General features: G+C 45.6%; 1 pseudogene; it reads right to left on the reverse strand.

Moving 5' to 3' along the window:
• Positions 1–713: 713 nt before the first annotated feature.
• LOC113898754 overlaps positions 714–21,515 on the reverse strand; it is a 35,654-nt pseudogene continuing 14,852 nt past the window's right edge.

Raw genomic sequence — 21,515 nt, forward strand, 5'->3', positions numbered from 1 at the left:
CTGACTACAATGCAGTAAGATTAGATGTCAATTACAGGAGAAAAACTGTTAAAAATTCCAACATATGGAGGCTGAACAACACGTTGCTGAGTAAGCAACACATCACAGAAGAAATCAAAATATGCATAGAAATGAATGAAAATGAAAACACAACATCCCAAAACCTGTGGCATATTGTAAAAGTAGTGCTAAGGGGAAGGTTCATAGCAATACAGGCTTACCTCAAGAAACAAGAAATAAGTCAAATAAATAACTTAACTCTACACCTAAAGCAACTAGAAAAGGAAGAAATGAAGAACCCCAGGGTTAGTAGAAGGAAAGAAATCTTAAAAATTAGGGCAGAAATAAATGCAAAAGAAACAAAAGAGACCATAGCAAAAATCAACAAAGCCAAGAGCTGGTTCTTTGAGAAGTTAAATAAAATTGACAAACCATTAGCCAGACTCATCAAGAAACAAAGGGAGAAAAATCAAATCAACAAAATAAGAAATGAAAATGGAGAGATCATAACAGACAACACAGAAATACAAAGGATCATAAGAGACTACTAAAAGCAACTATATGCCAATAAAATGGACAACTTGGAAGAAATGGACAAATTCTTTAAAAAGTACAACTTTCCAAAACTGAATCAGGAAGAAATGGAAAATCTTAGACCCATCACAAGCATGGAAATTGAAACTGTAATCAGAAATCTTTCAGCACACAAAAGCCTAGGAGCAGATGGCTTCACAGCTGAATTCTAGCAAAAATTTAGAGAAGAGCTAACACCTATCCTACTCAAACTCTTCCAGAAAATAGCAGAAGAAGGTAAACTCATTCTATGAGGCCACCATCACTCTAATACCAAAACCTGACAAAGGTGCCACAAAAAAAGAAAACTACAGGCCAATATCACTGATGAACATAGATGCAAAAATCCTTAACAAAATTCTAGCAAACAGAATCCAACAACGTATTAAAAAGATCATACACCATGACCAAGTGGGCTTTATCCCAGGGATGCAAGGATTCTTCAATATCCACAAATCAATCAATGTAATACACCACATTAACAAATTGAAAAATAAAAACCATATGATTATCTCAGTAGATGCAGAGAAACCCTTTGACAAAATTCATCATCCATTTATGTTAAAAACCTTCCAGAAAGCAGGAATAGAAGGATCATACCTCAACATAATAAAAGCTATAAATGACAAACCCACAGCAAACATTATCCTCAATAGTAAAAATTGAAAACATTTCCCCTAAAGCCAGGAACAAGACAAGGGTGCCCACTCTCACCACTACTATTCAACATAGTTTTAGAAGTTTTGGCCACAGCAGTCAGAGCAGAAAAAGAAATAAAAGGAATCCAGATTGGAAAAGAAGAAGTAAAACTCTCACTGTTTGCAGATGACATGATCCTTTACATAGAAAACCCTAAAGACTCCACCAGAAAATTACTAGTACTAATTAATGAATATAGTAAAGTTGCAGGATATGAAATCCCTTGCATTCCTATACACTAACAGTGAGAAAACAGAAGGAGACATTAAGGAAAAAATTCCATTCACCATTGCAACGAAAAGAATAAAACACTTAGGAATATATCTACGTAAAGAAACAAAAGACCTATATATAGAAAACTTTAAAACACTGGTGAAAGAAATCAAAGAGGACACAAATGGATGGAGAAATATACTGTGTTCATGGATCAGAAGAATCAATATAGTGAAAATGAGTATACTACCCAAAGCAATCTATAGATTCAATGCAGTCCCTATCAAGCTACCAATAGTATTTTTCACAGAACTAGATCAAATAATTTTACAATTTGTATGGAAATACAAAAAAAAAAAAAAAAAAAACCTCAAATAGCCAAAGCAATCTTGAGAAAGAAGAATGGAACTGGAGGAATCAACCTGCCTGACTTCAGGCTCTACTACAAAGCCACAGTCATCAAGACAGTATGGTACTGGTACAAAGACAGAAATATAGATCAATGGAACAAAATAGAAAGCCCAGAGATAAATCCACACACCTATGGTCACCTTATCTTCGACAAAGGAGGCAAGAATATACAATGGAGAAAAGACAAACTCTTTAACTAGTGCTGGGGAAACTGGCAAACGACTTGTAAAAAAATGAAACTAGAACACTTTCTAACATCATACACAAAAATAAACTCAAAATGGATTAAAGATCTAAACATAAAACCAGAAACTATAAAACTCCTAGAGGAGAACATAAGCAAAACACTCTCCGACATAAATCATAGCAGGATCCTCTATGACCCACCTCCCAGAATATTGGAAATAAAAGCAAAAATAAAGAAATGGGACCTAATTAAAATTAAAAGTTTTTACACAATAATGGAAACTATAAGCAAGGTGAAAAGACAGCCTTCAGAATGGGAGAAAACAATAGCAAACGAAGCAACTGACAAAGAATTAATCTCAAAAATATACAAGCAACTCTTGCAGCTCAATTCCAGAATTCCTGGGTCTGCTCTCCGGGCTCTAAAGTGAACAGAAGGAGAACAAAGGTAGCCAAGCAAAGACTGAATCCTGAGGCTGACAGAGCACCTGTTGGGGCTTCTTGGGAGCAGCATCACCTGCAGAAAAGAAAGAGGCCTTGGTCCAGGAGGCTGAGGAACTCCTGTCAATTTCCTGGGCCTGCCCCTCCCTAACCCACCCTCCAGCCCCGCCATCACTGAGAGGCTCCTATGTCCTCCACCCCCACCCCCACCCCATGCCCAGCAGCTTCTTGTCACCTCCTCCTTCCTCCCTGCATCACAGAGTCACCCCAGGCCCTGACACCCCCTGCTCAGGCTCAGGACTGGAGCCAGTGGGGAATCAATCTGCTCCCTTTACTCAGGTCCGGATCCTCCCCGAGGGGGGCCTAAAGGACCAAGGAGCAGGTCCCTGGAGGAGGGGCCTTGCTTCCTGACAGCCTTGGGGGGCTGCAGGCAAACCTCCTTCCTTTGCTCCCCTCCAGCCTCAGAGCCAGCAGCACACAGAGCTCTCAGGACCAGGGTCCCTACCCCCATCTCTTCCTGGTCCCCCCAGCTGGGCGCATCCACCCCAGCTCAGGCCCACCATCCCCAGTCACCTCTGCTCAAGGCAGGGCTGCTCAGTGATGGAGGCTCTGGGTCCCCAGGAGGCTGGTGACCTGCAGGCCACAGGCGGAGTCAGAACTGCTGCTGCTCCAGGAGCACAGGCCTGGCCTCAGCCCTTCCCACAGTCTCTGCTGTGGGGCTCCTGTCTTGCCTGTTTGACCCAGGCAGCTTCCTGCGAGAACAGGCCTTTGGAGTTGGGTCTGCAAAGGCCTTCCCACCTCTTCCTCCTGGGATGAGAGCTGGGCCCTTCTCATCTTGGCCCCTGGTTGGGTCCCCTCCCCACTGACACATCATGTGAAGCCCCCACACTGCTCTCAGCCCCTGTGAGTCCTGCCCTCCCCCTGAGTGCCTGCTGTTCTCACACCACCTACCGGGGCCCTGCCAGCCAGCAGTCTGTGCTCAGTCAGGGGACTTGGCTGAACCATTTAAGCATCAATAGGCCCTCAGCCTAGTGAAGGCGCCTCCCTTTTCACAATGTCACCTGACAGTGAGGACTGCTCAGAACTCAGGGCTGAGCTTGTCGAGTTCTGCTCTCAGGTGATATGGGGTCTTATCCCCCTGCTCATTTCCAGGATGAGGAGGTTCAGTGAGGGGCAGGGGTTGGCTGGGATTCACCTTCCCCATCCTCACTCCAGCCCTGTACCCCTGCCTTCCCTCTGAATTCTGCCCTCAGGACCTCTTCCTGGAAAGGACTCAGCCCAGGAAGACAGTTGTGATGAAACTGGTGAGGAGCACGGGAGGATCCAGGCTTTGGACTTGATGGCTGTGGCCGTGGGCTGCACGGTAGAGGGGCCCGTGGTTGGTGATGCTACAAGGAGTGTCAGAGTGAAGCCCTTGTCCAGACCACAAACTAAGCTGATGCCGCCTCGCCCCCCTGACTCAGGTACCCCTACTTTGCAGACAGTTTACACATATCTCATGGAGGCCCCTGAGATAGATCCTCAGGTGAGATGGGGGGAAGGGAGGAGTCCAGTCCTCAGGGGGCTCTGACAGCTAATGGAGGAACAAGGTTTCCAACACAGCCATTCAGTCCTGCTGTGAGATAGAGATGGTGACATGAAAATGGAGTCCTCAGGAGCTGACAGCAGAGGTGGTATTGACAGATTTCCAGAAGTAGGATTGGTGACATTTGAAAAATGATTCTGGAAAGAGGGTAGAGTGAGAAATAAATCCATGAAATTAAAAAGATGTCTACAGGTTTGGGACCAGCGAAAATCCATGTTCAATCGTCCAAAGGCCTGTGCTGTGAGGAGAGACGTCAGGGGGTAGAAGAGGAAGGAGGATGACAGAGCATCCCCAGGTCATTGCTCTCCCAGGACAACTCACCTCTGATGGATCACATTCTCAAACACACACACACACACACACACACACGGGTGGGTCCATGTCACTATGAGAAGACTATCACTTTCTCCTCCCTTCTCACTTACCCGTGGTCTTCAACATTTTCTCCCAGCACGCCATGAAATCCTGAAGCCAAGCCCGACAGTCTCCCATGGAGACCTTCTTCAAGAAGTCGGTCACAGCTCTGTCATTCTCCCACTTCTCTTTCATCCATCTGCCTCCAGGTTGACCCACTCTCCAGTGTCCATTCTCCAAATCAAAGTGGAGGCTCATTTGTCCATTCAAGCCAAACTGCCAGGATCCACTGACGTGTCTGTCATCCTCACAGCGACATGTCATCCTGGCCTGCAGGGTGAGAGGGTCTGCTCCCACCATGGGAAAGAAAGAGCTCAGCCTTTGGGCCTGACAGATTTTTTGCCCCACCTGGGTCCACCTCCCCTGGGTCCATGTCAACTGGGCGCAGCTAATCTGGCCCTGGTCTCTCATGCAATAGCTGCTCTTTCCACTGGACATCTAGGAAAGGACTAATATCCAACTGTATTTTTAAGCCTCCAATCTGCTCCTCCTGTACTTGGACTGTCTAACGTACCTGTGACTGTGTGTTTCTCCAGTGTAAAGCCAAGCAATTGGTCCCTGATGTCTCTGAGTATTTCGATCTGTGTTTCCCAGGCCTTTATGGTTTCACTTCTTCTCCCAATGGACTTGTGAATATGATCTTAGCATGATCATAGAAGAGAAAAACCTCTCCATCCACCTGGCCTTGAACCTCACAGCACGGCTGTCCAGGTCTGGGCTGAGGATCGACGGTGAAGTTAAAGGAAAGAGAGTGAGCATCTGTGAAGGCAAACCGCAGTGAGGCTGAGGTTGGGAGAAGACACATAGGCCTCTTCTCCCAGTTCTGTGAGAGCAGAGTAGGGCTGCAGGGCTGGGCTGACAGAGCAGCATTGCCCCGCTGGGCCACCCCACCCCCTCACCAGTTACGACTGAGGAAGATGATGAAGCCTCAGTCAGGCAAGAAACACCACAACCCTGGATATGCTCCATTTCCACTCTGCTCACAAGCTCTGCATGTGGCACTAACCGACACATGTGTTTCCCAGGGATGGGCCAGGCTGGTTCAGAAGGAAAGGCCTAAATCCAGAGGACTGTCAGCTTCTCTCTGAGTGTCCTGTGGGAGACGCAGAGGGTGAGGGGGCTGTTCCTGAGGAAGCGGATCACAGCCAGTGGGGCTGGGGGTGGGGAGGATGAGCTCAGAACCCAAACCTAGATAAGGGAGAGTTTTTAATCACGGGTCACTGGGCATAGCAAGGCCAGGGAGACGTGGTGGTCTCTCACTAGGATGGGTCTTAGAAACCTAGAAAAAGGCCTGGCTCACATGGCATGAAAGAGAAGATCTAGAACTTCCGAGGCAGGTGGTAGAGGAGGGGATCCAAGGCTCAGAGAAGTGAATCTGCCAGGGCGGACACGGTATGAAAGGGCAGGAAAGAGTGCAGTCCACCCGCTCCATAGGAAAGCCTGATGGACTCCATGGAGCCTGAGAAGAAAGCGTGGATGAGAAGCATATCCAATAGCTCAAAGATGACTTTTGCAGAAGGTCAGGGATGGTGATAGGACATGGTGTTCCTGTGGGCTTCTATCAGGAACAGGGATGGGAGTTGTGGAAAAATCAGATTCCAGGTGGGGGTGCTCTAGGTCAGCAGAAAAGTAGGTGCAGGAGTCAAAGTGATTAGGGAGTCTCAATGCCAGCCAGGGCCTGAGTGCAGATAGTATGATGCTGGCTCATAACACAGGGCGATCCTAAAGGCAAGCAGATGGGCAGGAACCTAGATACAAACTGTACCATTGAAAGAAATAAAGAGAGACAGAACACAAGGCTGGATGATCAGGAAGCCAAAGGCAGCCATCCCTACCAAACACCTGATCCAGGCCCATTTTCCAGATCTGAGCCACTTCTCAGAAGGTATCACCAGAGAAAGAAGCCATGTTCTAAAGAGGAAGGCCCTTTCATCACCACATCTAGTGCAAAAGTCCTTCCATTTTTCCCAAAGAGCCACATGGTTATTCACTGGGGTAAGTGAACCTGCAGAAGCAGAAACTACTCTCACATTCACGTTGCACCTAGTGTAGTCCTAATATCAGGCACAGGAAGCGTAGCATCATCATAGTCCCCCAGTTGCTGAAGCGATGCTTGGACTACCAGGCCATCAATGGACAGCAGTCCCAGGTTCTGCTTACAGTGGTTGTCACTGGGTCCACAGACCACACAGTGGTCATTTCACATTCCCTGGACTTGTGACATTCTTTGAGACCTGAGTAGCTGGTAAATTATTGTGAGGTGAAGGCTACCATATTAGTGAATTCCAGATTCAAACTTCAGACCCTACCTCCCCATCCACCAATAGTACATGTACACAATATCCTGGACGAAATACAGAGACAAGTACCAACTGACAACCTCTCAAGGGCTGCAGGGGTGTGGTCCCTATCCTATCTCCATTTAATACCACTGTGGCCTTAGGTTTCCTGTAAATGGTACAGAAGAAATAGTTTAGGCTTCGCAGACCCCGGGTCCCTGCTGTAACCTGCTGTCCTAGCACAAAAGCAGTCACAATTGGTGAATGATGAGCACGGCTGGAGCTGCTTCTTGGGCAGATGACCCAGCAGAACTCATGATGTCAGAGGTATCTGTGGCCAGAAAGGTGCTACGTGCCATTTTCTACTTGAAGGCTCACAACACAGACCCTGAGTGTTGCACTGGAGAAAGTCACACCATTCAAATGTGGCTCCTGGTATGTTTCTAGGGCCTGGCAGAGATGAGGCCTCTGGTCATGGAATGTCAGAGTTGACCATCGTGATATGGGCTCATCAACCCCTAATCATTAGTTCAGCTAGACTAGCCATTACAGGATGGAAGCGATTATGTGTTTTGGCATAAGCAGGGCCACAGGGAACAAGCAAGACCCACCAGAAGCTGGCCTAGATGTGACACTAGACTTGTTATATGGCCACTATCCTCTGCTCACATCTGTGGTTTCCTCCATGGCACTTTGGACCAAGGTAGCTACTCTGCAGCAAAGGAGAGGCGGGCATTAGCCCATAACTGCTGGACAGTTTTTATTTTCCTAAGGAAAAGTACTGTATGTTGAAGACAAATTACTCCCAAAAGAAAGAAAGAAAGCAAAACTTTAAAGGTGAATCATGTGCATTATCTTGCAGAAGTTAAGAAAATAAAAAGCAGTTGGTAGTAAGATTAATATGTATGTTTAAACAATTATAAAAACTATTTTGTAAGAATATACCTATACCTCAAAGGCAACTATGTGTAAAAAATTTACACAACATTTTAGTTAAACCTAATAAAAGTGATATTGAGAAAGTATTCCATATCCATAAGTCTGTCTTAGAAAGTTCAGATGCTAAAGCATTCCTAAGGCACGTTGTTCTGGAACACAAATCTGCTTCTGTGATTCTGGGTGATGTATGTGACTGGCTGGCTCCAAGTGGGCCTCGACAGGCACCTTCCTCCTGATGCTGGGGGACTGTGAGAGAAGAGTCAGACACAGGGCCCCAGAGCCGCATGGACCTCTGTGAGACACTGGGCCAGCTTCTGGAACTCCACCTCTCCTCTGGATCGAAGGCCCAGGACAAGCCATCACAGCAAATCAGGACAGTTGATAATCTGGGCTATTTGATAACCCTCTTTCAGGTACTGGGCCACATCAAACGGGTAGATGTCCACTTAGGACGTTTGGCCAGAGTCATAAACACGTGGGCTCTTTTAGTAGCAGCATGCTGACTTCTTAGTTGTGGCATGCAGGATCCAGTTCCCCCACCAGAGATCGAACTCAGGCCCCTGCATTGGGAGTGTGGAGTCTTAGCCACTGGATCACCAGGGAAGGATGGAGAACTCATTTTTAACCAGACTTTCAAAAGCCATCCATCAATCCCGTGTTTTTGTTGTTCCCCAGACAGTGAGAGTCCATGGGGAACAAGACTCTGGAGAGGGAGTGGCTTTGCTCTTAACTTGAAGTTGTCATCAATGACAGAGATCCTAGGAGCCAGGTCTTTATGGATGACTTCTTTCTGACCAGGTAGCTCATTCCACAGGCAATCTGAGCAGCCATGTGAACTAGCTTTTGTTGAGAAGTTTCCTGCTGACTATCGGCTTCTACATATTTGCACTGTCATAAAAACAATTTAAGATACCCCCAGTACATGTAAGGCAATCCACCATGGGCTTTTCCCCTTCTTCTGTTCACACGTGGCTAATAGGAAGATTTCTGTGATGAAGATCTCATAGCTCACAACTTTCAGGGAGCATCATAGTCACCTGAATTTCAGAAGCTCGATCTCTAACTGTTTTTACAAATGCTTGTTGCTCTTTATCTGGATCTTTTTCGTCTACATAAACCCCATGGGAAGTACACCAAAAGGTACCTTCTTAGAATATATCTTTTGAGTTCCTCTCCCTGGATAGATATTTTGATATCATTCACCTAAGCTCTGGCCTCCAAAAGAGCGACACTACTCAAGTTGTACTCCTCTAGCCACAAGGTCAGATAACTGGAGATGGGAGTTGTATTGTTGGGTGTGTTGCCTCTCACATACCGAGACATCTGGGAACAACTGGGACTGAGACAGCCCTTGGGAACTACTGCTGGCGCTGATGCTATCTCCCAGTTCAATCCTTTTTACACTATGAAGATGCAAAACAGCTAATACTAGTACTACAAGAAATATAACTGGACAGCAAACCCCTAGGCTGATATAAAACACACGTGTAGACACGGCTGGAGCTGCATGTACAGGATCATAAATGGGTTCTTCCGCTAGTAGTTTTGTCCAAGGCTGAAGTTTTCCTTTCTCAATTTCTGGATGGCAACTTTTCCTTTGTTTCAACTCTAAGATGTGAAGCTTTTTGAAGTTACTGTCAAGTTGAGGTGCATTTAGTGTCGTAACTTCAGAATCTACTTTGCCAGGACAGGACAGCTCGAGCCCAAACACTGATACAGTGCCTGGGAGTTCCGGGGGCAGGGGTGGGGGTGGTGGGGCTGGGCCGCAGGCAGCCTAGCGGACCCGAGCTGTACCAGCGGCAGCCTGCCGGATCCCCATCTGAGGGAGACCGCCCTGCACATCCATCCTGCTGTGAGCGCCCACCTCCACCACCCCGGAGAAGGAAGCTAGGCCACTTGCTGCTGCCCACCTGGCCCGAGCCCTTGAAAGATGAATAGCTCCTACCCCGGCCACACTGCCAGTATTAACTGATCTGTCTTAAAGAGTGCTAGTCCTTCAAGGGCCCAGAGCAGCAGGGATGGGACCTAATTCCCTTCAGCAGGAGTAAGAAGGGACCAGAGAGCAGTAGGGAAGGGACGTACATCTCTTCAGCAATAGTAAGAAGGGACCAGAGAGAAGGAAGGAAGGATCTGCTGGTCCTTCAGTGGCCGAGAGCAGTAGGGAAGGGGCCTACTTCCCTTCAGCAGTAGGATGTAGGGACCAGAGAGCAGTAGGGAAGGGACCTGGTTTTCCTTCAAGGGCAGAGAGCAGTAGGGAAGGGACCTACTTCAGTTCATCAATACTATGAAGGGACCAGAAGGAGCTCTGTGCACAGATCATCAATTCAGTTCAGTCACTCAGTTGTGTCTGAATCTTTGCGACCCCATGAACTGCAGCAGGCCAGGGCTCCCTGTCCATCACCCACTCCCGGAGTCCACCCAAACCCATGTCCATTGTGTCGGTGATGCCATCTAACCATCCTATCCTCTGTCGTCCCCTTCTTTTCCTGCCCTCAAACTTTCTCAGCATCAGGGTCTTCTCAAGTGATTCTGCTCTTCACATCAGGTGGCCAAAATATTGGAGTTTCAGCTTCAACATCAGTCCTTCCAATGAATACCCAGGACTGATCTCCTTTAGGATGGACTGGTTGGATCTCTCTGCAGTCCAAGGTACTCTCAACAGTCTTCTCCAACACCACAGTTCAAAAGCATCAATTCTTCAGCCCTCAGCTTTCTTTATAGTCCAACTCTCACATCCATACATGACCACTGGAAAAACCAAGGCCCTGACTAGACGGACCTTTGTTGGCAAAATAATGTCTCTGCTTTTTAATATGCTATCTCAGTTGGTCATAACTTTCCTTCCAAGGAGTAAGTGTATTTTAATTTTATGGCTGCAGTCACCATTTGCAGTGAGTTTGGATGCCAGAAAAATAGGCAGCCACTGTTTCCATTGTTTCCCCATCTATTTGCCATGAAGTGATGGGACCAAATGCCATGATCTTAGTTTTCTGAATGTTGAGCTTTAAGGCAACATTTTCACTCTCCTCTTTCACATTCATCAAGAGGCTCTTCAGTTCTTCTTCACTTATCCTATATCAAAAAGGCTGGAAGTTAGGGTTCACAAGGGGCTCTTATTGTATAGTTAAAATATGGGCCATTGTGGTGACCTGACAAACAAGGGATGAAGTCACAGTGGCCACATTGCCCTGATGGGCATCCTGTTTCTTCCTTAAGGTGATATCCTGTTTTTCCCTGCTGGTGCCAGTTTCTCAAGACTCCTTGACCACCCGACCATGAGAACCCTTTCACTAAGTGACCACAAGACCCCAGCTGTGGGCTAAAGATCAATTGTGGCCCCCTCCCTCTGGGGAACAATTTCCCATCGATAGGGTATAAGAAGTGTTGGCTGTAAAAAGAGAGCACCAGTTTCTCTCTAAATCCAGTTGCTTGCTTTCTTTCTTCTTATAATAAACCTTTCTCTGCCTGAATTCCTGGCTCATTCTCTTTTTCTCCACGCTCGCCTTATAGCACATGCATCTTGGGGAGGTTCCATGGACCAGGCAGGTGTGAAGAAAGAAACAAGATAATTGGCCAAAGGTAAACAAAGACCCGAAGGACTGTCCTACATAAGTAATTTGCATCACCTTCATACTGAGCTCCTCCTCCCTCAGGATGCCCACACTCCTCTCCGGTGTGTGTTCTGAAGAGCTTGTGACATACTGTACTCCTCCTCATTAAAGACAATGCCCATGCCTTTTCTCTCTGGGTATTTATTTCTGCCTTGCTTCTGTCTTAAATAAACAGCCAGTTTTTCTGTGTTCTCTCTCAAACATTGTGCTGTGTCTCTAATAATAAGCTTTGTACCTATTTTACAGTTTTTGCTTCCTTGAAACATTCTTCCTTTCAAATGGGGGAAAGAACCAGGGCCACTTTGCTTCTAGCCTCTAGTCCCTGGTGGTCTTGTGGCTAGGGTTCCGGGGTTTTCATCCAGGCTACCAAGGTTCAATCTCTGTCCAGGGAAGAAAGGTCTCTCTTCAGGACAACTCACTGCTCTCCCTCCAAAATCACTGGGAATATTTCAGTTCAGTTCAGTTCATTCTCTTAGTCGTGTCCAACTCCTTGTGACCCCATGAACCGCAGCATGCCAGGCCTCCCTTTCCATCACTCCCGGAGTCCACCCAAACCCATGTCCATTGAGTCAATGATGCCATCCAACCATCTCATCCTCTGTCGTCCCCTTCTCCTCCTGCCCTCAATCTTTCCCACCATCAGGGTCTTTTCCAATGAGTCAGCTCTTTGCATCAGGTGGCCAAAGGACTGGCATTTCAACTTCACCATCAGTCCTTCCAATGAACACCCAGGACTGATTTCCTTTAGGATGCATGGTTGAATCTCCTTGCAGTCCAAGGAACTCTTAAAGAGTCTTCTCCAACACCACAGTTCAAAAGCATCAATTCTTCGGCACTCAGCTGTCTTTATAGTCCAACTCTCACATCTATACATGACCACTGGCAAAACCAAGGCCTTGAGTAGATGGACCTTTGTTGACAAAGTAATGTCTCTGCTTTTTAATATGCTGTCTCAGCTGGTCATAACTTTCCTTCCAAGGAATAAGCATCTTTGAATTTCATGGCTGCAATCACCATCTGCAGTGATTTTGGATCCCAGAAAAATAAAGTCAGCCACTGTTTCCATTGTTTCCCCATCTATTTGCCATGAAGTGATGGGACCAAATGCCATGGTCTTAGTTTTCTGAATGTTGAGCTTTAAGCCAACTTTTTCACTCTCCTTTTTTACATTCAAGAGGCTCTTTATTTCTTCTTTTCTTTCTGCCATAAGGGTGGTGTCATCTGCATATCTGAGGTTATTGATATTTCTCCTGGCAATCTTGATTCCAGCTTGTGCTTCTTCCAGCCCAGTATTTCTCATGATGTACTCTGCATAGAAGTTAAATAAGCACGGTGACAATATACAGCCTTGACGTACTCCTTTTCCTATTTGGAACCAGTCTGTTGTTCCATGTCTAGTTCTAACTGTTGCTTCCTGACCTGCATATAGGTTTCTCAAGAGGCAGGTCAGGTGGTCTGGTATTTCCATCTCTTTCAGAATTTTCCACAGTTTATTGTGATCCACACAGTCAAAGGCTTTGGCATAGTCAATAAAGCAGAAATAGATGTTTTTCTGGAACTCTCTTGCTTTTTTGATGATCCAGCGGATGTTGGCAATTTGATCTCTGGTTCCTCTGCCTTTTCTAAAACCAGCTTGAACATCTGGAAGTTCACAGTTCATGTATTGCTGAAGCCTGGCTTGGAGAATTTTAAGCATCACTTTACTAGCATGTGAGATGAGTGCAATTGTGTGGTAGTTTGAGCATTCTATGGCATTGCCTTTCTTGGGGATTGGAATGAAAACTGACATTTTCCAGTCCTGTGGCCACTGCTGAGTCTTCCAAATTTGCTGGCATATTGTGTGCAGCACTTTCACAGCATCATCTTGCAGGATTTGAAAGAGCTCAACTGGAATTCCATCACCTCCACTAGCTTTGTTTGTAGTGATGCTTCCTAAGGCCCACTTGACTTCACATTCCAGGATGTCTGGCTCTAGGTGAGTGATCACACCATCGTGATTATCTTAGTCATGAAGATCTTTTTTGTACAGTTCTTCTGTGTATTCTTGCCACCTCTTCTTAATATCTTCTGCCTCTGTTAGGTCCATACCATTTCTGTCCTTTATCGGGCCCATCTTTGCATGAAATGTTCCCTTGGTATCTCTAGTTTTCTTGAAGAGATCTCTAGTCTTTCCCATTCTATTGTTTTCCTCTATTTCTTTGCATTGATCACTGAGGAAGGCTTTCTTATCTCTCCTTGCTATTCTTCAGAACTCTGCATTCAAATGGGTATATCTTTCCTTTTCCCCTTTGCTTTTTGCTTCTCTTCTTTTCACAGCTATTTATAAGGCCTCCTCAGACAGCCATTTTACTTTTTCACATTTCTTTTTCTTGGGGATGGTCTTGATTCTTGTCTCCTGTACAATGTCATGAACCTCCGTCCATAGTTCATCAGGCACTATATCTATCAGATATAGTCCTTTAAATCTAATTCTCACTTCCACTGTATAGTCATAAGGGATTTGATTTAGTTCATACCTGAATGTTCTAGTGGTTTTCTCCACTTTCTTCAATTTCAGTCTGAATTTGGCAATAAGGAGTTCATGATCTGAGCCACAGTCAGCTCCTGGTCTTGTTTTTGCTGACTGTGTACAGCTTCTCCATCTTTGGCTGCAAAGAATATAATCAATCTGATTTCAGTGTCGACCATCTGATGATGTCCATGTGTAGAGTCTTCTCTTGTGTTGTTGGAAGAGGGTGTTTGCTATGACCAGTGCATTCTCTTGGTAGAACTCTATTAGCCTTTGCCCTGCTTCATTCTGTACTCCAAGGCCCAATTTGCCTGTTACTCCAGGTGTTTCTTGACTTCCTACTTTTGCATTCCAGTCCCCTATAATGAAAAGGACATCTTTTTTGGGTGTTAGTTCTAAAAGGTCTTGTAGGTCATCATAGAACTCTTCAGTTTCTTCAGTGTTACTGGTTGGGGCATAGACTTGGATTACCATGATATTGAATGGTTTGCCTTGGAAACAAATAGAGATCATTCTGTCATTTTTGAGATTGCATCCAAGTACTGCACTTCAGACCCTTTTGTTGACCATGCTGGCTACTCCATTTCTTCTAAGGGAGTCCTGCCCACAGTAGTAGATATAATGGTCATCTGAGTTCAATTCACCCATTCCAGTCCATCTTAGTTTGCTGATTCCAAGAATGTTGATGTTCACTCTTGTCACCTCCTGTTCGACCACTTCCATTTGCCTTGGTTCATGGACCTGACATTCCAGGTTCCTATGCAATCTTGGTCTTTACAGCATCTGACCTTGCTTCTATCACCAGTCGCACCCACAACAGGGTGTTGTTTTTGCTTTGGCTCCATCCCTTCATTCTTTCTGGAGTTATTTCTCCACTGATCTCCAGTAGCATGTTGGGCACCTACCAACCTGGGGAGTTTATCTTTCAGTGTCCTGTCTTTTTGCCTTTTCATATTGTTCATGGGGTTCTCAAGGCAAGAATACTGAAGTGGCTTGCCATTCCCTTCTCCAGTGGACCGCATTCTGTCAGACCTCTCCACCATGACCAAACTAGGGTCTGGCTGCTTCCTACTCAAAAGTCATTAAAGAGGTCATGTTGATGGAAAGGAAAGTTTGCCTGATTTTGGATGCCAGCAATGGTGGAGGGGAAGAGGGTAGGGGACGTCCATGATGGCTCAGTGGTAAAGAATCTGCCCAGAATCCACCATCAATGCCTGTCTTGGGTGGCCCCACATGGCATGGCTTGGTTTCACTGGGTTAGACAAGGCTGTGGTCCGTGTGATCAGATTGGCTAGTTGTCTGTGATTGTGGTTTCTGTCTGTCTGCCCTCTGATGCCCTCTCTCAGTGCCTATGGTCTCACTTGGATTTCTCTTACCTTGAATGTGGGGTATCTCTTCATGGCTGCTCCAGCAAAGCACAGCCGCTGCTCCTTACCGTGGACGTGGGGTACCTCCTCTCGGTTATTTAACCGACAGAAATTGATAAGAGGCCAGAGAAGAAATTCAGACTAGGTTTTATTGGTGTTCCTGAAACTAGGGTCTGGCTGCTTCCTGCTCAAAAACCATTAGAGAGGTCACGTTGATGGAAAGGAAAGTTTGCCTTATTTTGGATGCCAGCAATGGTGGAGGGGAAGGGGGTAGGGGACCTCCATGGTGGCTCAGTGGTAAAGAATCTGTCCAGAATCCACCCATCAATGCAGGAGGTTTGGGTTCAATCCCTGCCTCAGAAAGATTCCTTGCAGAAGGAAATAGCAACCCACCCCAGTATTCTTGCCTGGAAAGTCCCATGGACAGAGGAGTCTGGCAGGCTACAGTCCATGGGGTCACAAAGAGTCACACACTTAGCGACTAAACAACAAATGGAGGTGAGCGGGGTGTGGGAAGGATGGACATCTGTCCAAAGGCTGACTCTCCCCAACTGACAATCAGTGGGCAAGAACTTTTATAGACAGAGGGACGGGGTTGCATGCAGAAACAGCACAGTCAGCTCTGACAGTCATCTCCAAATTGGTCATGGATGGTCTGACCAGAGTCATCTTGATTGTTTCAAGGACAATTAATCTTTGGTTCTATGGTTGGTTTGTTCTCATCTCCTTGAGGACAATTCTTGGAATTGTGGCAGCTTATATCATGGCTACAGTCTGGTCATCATGTAGCTAATTTCTTCCAACTGGTGGGAATTTATGTATCTATAAGACAGCTCACAGGATAGAGCTCAGAATATTATCAATAGCCTTGAGAAGGACCTCAAAGTCCTTGACTACGTTTAATGACTACATTATTCTTATTTGGTCTCCTTTGACTATTTCCCCTAGTTTCTGCATTTTCTCACTTCTCTGATTAAGCTTAGTGTGTGGCTAAAGCTTTTCCATGGACAAAAGGCAGGCTGAGCACATGGTGGGGCAAGGACCATAGGGTCCCGCTCTGTTTCATCAGAATTCTTGCTACAGTTTGAGGGAAGGGAAACAAGTTCCCTCGCTCAATCCTGAGGAGGACAAGCTGGTCCCTTATGTGGGGTGATGTTGGGGGTGGACCTGTGGGTCAGGCAGGAGGGGTGGCATAGGTTGTCTGACCACCCCGTTAGTGGTGCTGTGTGTCGGCTTATACTCACTACCTTGCTTTTGCTCCCAACACCTCAGTAGTGGCAGCTGGGGTTTGATCTTTTTGTATCTTGTTGCTCATAATTTGTCCCAACTGTGCATACATGCAGCACTTTTTCTCCCTTTATACTGTCTTTGCATTTTTATGCTTCATGAGACCTTTGTCCAGGTCCCAGCCTGTCTCAGGTGTGACAGAAGCAGGAGGAGAAGAGGGAATTCTGGCTTGGACTCCCTGGTCATATACTTTCCCATGGTCTATACTCAACACCTAGAAAATGATTTCTCAAAATAACTGAACCCCCTTCCATCTGATTTCATCAATCTAGTTAATTGGAAGAACTGCTGTATGGAGTTAATTTCACAGTATGTAGTGAATTAACTTCTCATCCAGACATCTAAAACTGGTTCTGGCCACATGCCATCCTTGTGGGATGAACTGAGGAAATAGTAACTGAACTCAATTACTGTGCTCTGTGGTTCAGATGAAGAGTGTGGTTGACACAGAGAGAGAGATCCTGGCCACACTGTGTGAGGAGATGCTCAACAGGGGCAGCTGCTGTCTCCGTGCCTGCCAAGTTCCCATTTCTTAGCAAGAGCCCAATAAATAGTTATTGAATGAATACATGTTCAGTTACTGCTAGTTTTCTAGTGTTAATGAATATCTTATCAGTCCAGGATCATCAATAGATGGTAAAATTATGGGCTGAAATACTGTCACAAAAAGAGGAATATTACAATATTCCTATTATTATTCCTGTTATACAATAGAGGAATATCCCTCTATTCTAACACAGAAGTGAAGCTTCAACCCACATTTTTTTGTCTGTGCAAATATCAGAATCAAACTCACCTTTTATTTTTATCATTATCATCATCGTGATCACTTGCTAGTCTGTATCTTTTTGGAGATTTTGGTTTGACCTCCTTTATCCTGACTATTGAGGACTTTCTCTTCCTTATATAAGTTGCTGTGTGGTTTCCACTGGCTTTATTTTGAGAAATGTGACCAGGGTAACCTTAATATTTCTTTTAGCTGGACTAAACTACCAGACCACCTGACCTGCCTCTTGAGAAATCTGTAGGCAGGTCAGGAAGCAACAGTTAGAACAGGGCATGGAACAACACATTGGTTCCAAATAGGAAAAGGAGTACGTCAAGGCTGTATATTGTCACTCTGCTTATTTAACTTCTATGCAGAGTACATCATGAGAAATGCTGGGCTGGAAGAAACACAAGCTGGAATCAAGATTGCTGGGAGAAATATCAATAACCTCAGATATGCAGATGACACCAGCCTTATGGCAGAAAGTGAAGAGGAACTAAAAAGCCTCTTGATGAAAGTGAAAGTGGAGAGTCAAAAAGTTGGCTTAAAGCTCAACATTCAGAAAACGAAGATCATGGCAACTGGTCCCATCACTTCATGGGAAATAGATGGGGAAACAGTGGAAACAGTGTCAGACTTTATTTTGGGGGGCTCCAAAATCTCTGCAGAGGGTGACTGCAGCCATGAAATTAAAAGATGCTTACTCCTTGGAAGGAAAGTTATGACCAACCTAGATAGCATATTCAAAAGCAGAGACATTACTTTGCCAACAAAGGTTCGTCTAGTCAAAGCTATGGTTTTTCCTGTGGTCATGTATGGATGTGAGAGCTGGACTATGAAGAAAGTTGAGCGCTGAAGAATTGATGCTTTTGAACTGTGGTATTGGAGAAGACTCTTAAGAGTCCCTTGGACTGCAAGGAGATCCAACCAGTCCATTCTGAAGGAGATCAGCCCTGGGATTTCTTTGGAAGGAATGATGCTAAAGCTGAAACTCCAGTACTTTGGCCACCTCATGTGAAGAGTTGACTCATTGGAAAAGACTCTGATGCTGGGAGGGATTGGGGGCAGGAGGAGAAGGGGACGACAGAGGATGAGGTGGCTGGATGGCATCATTGACTCGATGGACGTGAGTCTGAGTGAAGTCCGGGAGTTGGTGATGGACAGGGAGGCCTGGCGTGCTGCGATTCATGGGGTCTCAAAGAGTCGGACATGACTCAGCAACTAAACTGAACTGAAACTTGAGATGAAGCTTGAGCTCATTCCAGGCTCTAAGCCTCTAACTTCCCTTTTCTTAGAGCATTTTGCTTCAAAATCTTGTCACTTTTTCTCTTACCAGTTTTACAACTCAGGACTGTTTTCTCAAAGCCCTGGGAGACATCTCTTTTTTTCTTTCTCTTAAGATGACTTATTAAGGCCATTTATTACTTAAATGTGCTAGCATACTCTATGACCAAACCCACCCAGATGAAAGGAAGAATGAGAAACTAAGACAAGCTATACACCTAGTGGAAAAGGAATCAGTGAAGGATACTAATTTGCCAGTCTATGTGACATCAGCTTTTTTACTGTGTGTTACCTAATAAGGTATAACTTCCTTTGCTGCTGTTGCTGCTGTTTAGTCCCTAAGTCATGTCCATGCTTTGAGACTTCATGGACTGTACCCAGCCAGGCTCCTATGTCCAAGGGATTTCCCAGGGAATAATACTGGAGTGGCATCTGTTTACAGATGTTTTTTTTTTTTGGTTGCCCTGGGTCTATGTTTCTGCTTGCAGGCTTCCTCCAGCTGCAGCTAGCAAGGGCTCCTCTTTAGTAGCAGTGCTTGGGCTTCTCACTGAGGTGGCTCCTCTTGTTGTGGAGCACTGGCCTGAGGCATGTGGGGGTTCAGTAGTTACGTACTGGGTTTGGCAGTTATGGCCTACAGGATCTAGAGTGTGGGCCTTGGGAGCCAGCTCTTTGAATCTGAAGTATTAAAGGAGATAGTACTGGCATCTCCCAGTCTCTGTAGGAGGGTAGGAGCCTATATTTGGCTCCCAAGTAGCTCAGCTGGTAAAGAATCCACCTGCAAGGCAGGAACCCTGGTTCGATTCCTGGGTTGGGAAGAGACCTGGGAGAAGGGATAGACTACCCCACTCCAGTATTCCTGGGCTTCCCTTGTGGATCAGATGGTAAAAGAATCCACCTGCAATGCGAGAGACCCAGGTTCAATCCTTGGGCTGGGAAGATCCCTTGGAAGAGGGCCTGGCAACTCACTCGAGTATTCTTGCCTGGAGAATCCCTGTGGGCAGAGGAGCCTGGAGGGCTATAGTACATGGAGTCACAAAGAGTCAGACAGGACTGAGCAGCTAGGCCCAGCACAGCACAGGAGCCTGTACTAGTCAGCTGGTCCTGCCATACAAAGGACCACAGACTGGATGGCTTACCCAACAAACACAGGTTTTTCTACAGTTCTGTAGGGAGGCAGTCCAAGATCATGGTGCTGGAGGGTTTGTATCTTTATAAGATCAATGTATCTCATTTTTTGATGCATTTCAAACTTGAAGACAATACAACATTTGCCTCAAACACTTCATCATGTAGTTCAGGAACTGATGGTCTTTTCTGCCTTTGAATCTGTACTCTGTTTCCTCATGTCACCTTGAACTTCTAATTTAATGAATACTGCTTGCATTTTCTTTAATGGACTGTTTTAATTTTTTAGTTTTAATATTTAAAGTTTAAGGTTTAAAATTTAGTTTCCCAGGATAGAAATTAAGATGCATCATTTTTATTTTTTGGCTATGCCATGAGGCATGTAGGATCTTGTTCCTTAACCAGGGATCAAACCCCTACCCCTAGCAGTCTAAGCATGGAGTCTTTACCACTGGGCCACCAGGGAAGGCCCCGATCCACCATTTTAATATATATACATATATATTTATATATAAATATATACTTATAATATGGATATTATAAACATATTTTAAATTTACCTTTTATCTCAGTAAGAGATAAATGGTCACTAACGGGAGCCTCCCCAACTGCATAAACAGTACAAACTGAAGAGCTCTGGTCCACGGATGGAAATGAAGAAAGAACATAAGGTAAAATAGACATCAGGAATCAAGACAGCCTTTCATTACCGTCCCTTTTGGTTGTTGTTGTTAGTGTTAGTCCTGTTCAGAATGATCATCTCCAATACATTTTTAGGGGATATATCAACCAGTTCAGTTCAGTTCAGTTCAGTCGTTCAGTCGTGTCTGACTCTTTGCGACCCCACGAATCACAGCACGCCAGGCCTCCCTGTCCATCACCAACTCCCAGACTTCACTCAGACTCACGTCCATCAAGTCAGTGATGTCATCCAGCCATCTCATCCTCTGTCGTCCCCTTCTCCTCATGCCTCCAATCCCTCCCAGCATCAGAGTCTTTCCAATGAGTCAACTCTTCACATGAGGTGGCCCAAAGTACTGGAGTTTCAGCTTTAGCATCATTCCTTCCAAAGAAAGCCCAGGGCTGATCTCCTTCAGATTGGACTGGTTGGATCTCCTTGCAGTCTAAGGGACTCTCAAGAGTCTTCTCCAACACCACAGTTCAAAAGCATCAATTCTTCGGTGCTCAGCCTTCTTCACAAGTCCAACTCTCACATCCATACATGACCACAGGAAAAACCATAGCATTGACTAGATGGACCTTTGTTGGCAAAAGTAATGTCTCTGCTTTTGAATATGATATCAACCAGGCTCCCCTCTAATTTTCAGAAAATGATAGGGACCTCAGCTCCAGATTCTCCCAGGGGACTCCGTGAATGTGATGTTAGCAAGACCACAGTCATAGGAGAGAAAAACCTCTCCGTCCACCTGGCCTTGAACCTCACACCATGGCTGTCCAGGTCTGGGCTGAGGATTGATGGTCAAATTATAGGGAAGAGAGTGAGCATGTGTGAAGGCAAAACACCCAGTGAGGGTGAGGTTGGGAGAAAAAGACCCATAGCTCCTCCCCAGTTTATGTGAGAGCGGAGTAAGGCTGCAGGGCTGGCTGACAGAGCAGGACGGCCCCGCCTGCCCCACCACACCCAAACACACCCCAGGTACTGGCTGAGGAAGAGGAGGAAGCCTTGATCAGGCAAAAAAACCACACGGCCTGGATATGCCTGTCTCCACTCTATTTCAAAAGCTCTACACCTAGCATGAACTGACACCAATTTTTTCCAGAGGCGGGCCAGGCCAAGCTCAGAAGAGAGGCTAAACCGAAAG

This window comes from Bos indicus x Bos taurus, chromosome 9, assembly GCF_003369695.1.
Source record: "Bos indicus x Bos taurus breed Angus x Brahman F1 hybrid chromosome 9, Bos_hybrid_MaternalHap_v2.0, whole genome shotgun sequence".
Classification (NCBI taxonomy): domain Eukaryota; kingdom Metazoa; phylum Chordata; class Mammalia; order Artiodactyla; family Bovidae; genus Bos; species Bos indicus x Bos taurus.